Here is a 984-nt window from a genome sequence, read left to right as displayed (position 1 = left end):
CTTTACTCATGACATTTTATTTTTACTCGAGTGACAAAATGCCCAATTCCGGAAATGGCCTCGTTATTGTCAACATGTGCCTCAGGTAAGCTTCCCCGTGTGTTCGGGTGCATTCGGCAAACGGACGCACTTGATCGCCATGTTCGTTAGGAGACAGGAGTGGGAGGGTTAGAAGAAAAAGATATACAGTGCAACAGTGCTTGACGAGACATTCTGCATGTTGGATAATTGATTACAGCACCATATATTTGTTGGTTATACATACTATCTTTGAGTTGTTTTGCACCAGGAGTCAGTGCAACAACACTGCAAAAAGTTAACAGGTAAGAAACCTATCAACCTTTTATGAAAAACGCCGTGATTTATATTTATTTATTTTTGCAGCCTTGTGATGGAGAATCAAAAAAATAAAAAACCAAGATTGAATGATAAAGTGGAAGTAACAGCATCTGACCCTTTCAAGACATATGGACCAAGATGTAAGGGGTTTTCTTTTAACTCTCAGTTCTTCAGGAATGGATGCCTTTGCCTCCTTTGTCAAATATTAATTGAGTATAATGGCTTGGGTCAATTTCTGAATCCTCTATTCTGTTCCATTTGTCTATATGTCTGTTCCTGTGACAGTACCAGGCAGTTTTGAGAATGGGGGCTGTGTTATACACTATTGATATTTTAATGAGGATTGCTCTAATCTATAAATTGCTTTGGGAGGTATAGACAGTTTAATGATGTTGATTCTACCAATCCTTGAGGACGATATGTTCTTCCATCTGTTTATGTCTTCCTCTATCTCTTTTTTCAACGTCCTGTAGTTTTCTGGGTAGAGGCCATTTACCTCCTTTGTGAAGTTTATTCCTAGGTATCTTAATTTTTTTGTTGCAATGTTAAATTGGATTTTTTTGTTTCTCTTTTTGTGAGTTTATTATTGGTGTATAAAAAAGCCATATACTTCTGGGTGTTAATTTTGTATTCTACTAAGTTGTG

The sequence above is a fragment of the Myotis davidii genome, unplaced genomic scaffold (assembly GCF_000327345.1).
Source record: "Myotis davidii unplaced genomic scaffold, ASM32734v1 scaffold649, whole genome shotgun sequence".
Lineage (NCBI taxonomy): Eukaryota > Metazoa > Chordata > Mammalia > Chiroptera > Vespertilionidae > Myotis > Myotis davidii.
The sequence above is the reverse complement of the archived record's forward strand: the minus strand, read 5'-3'. Positions refer to the sequence as shown.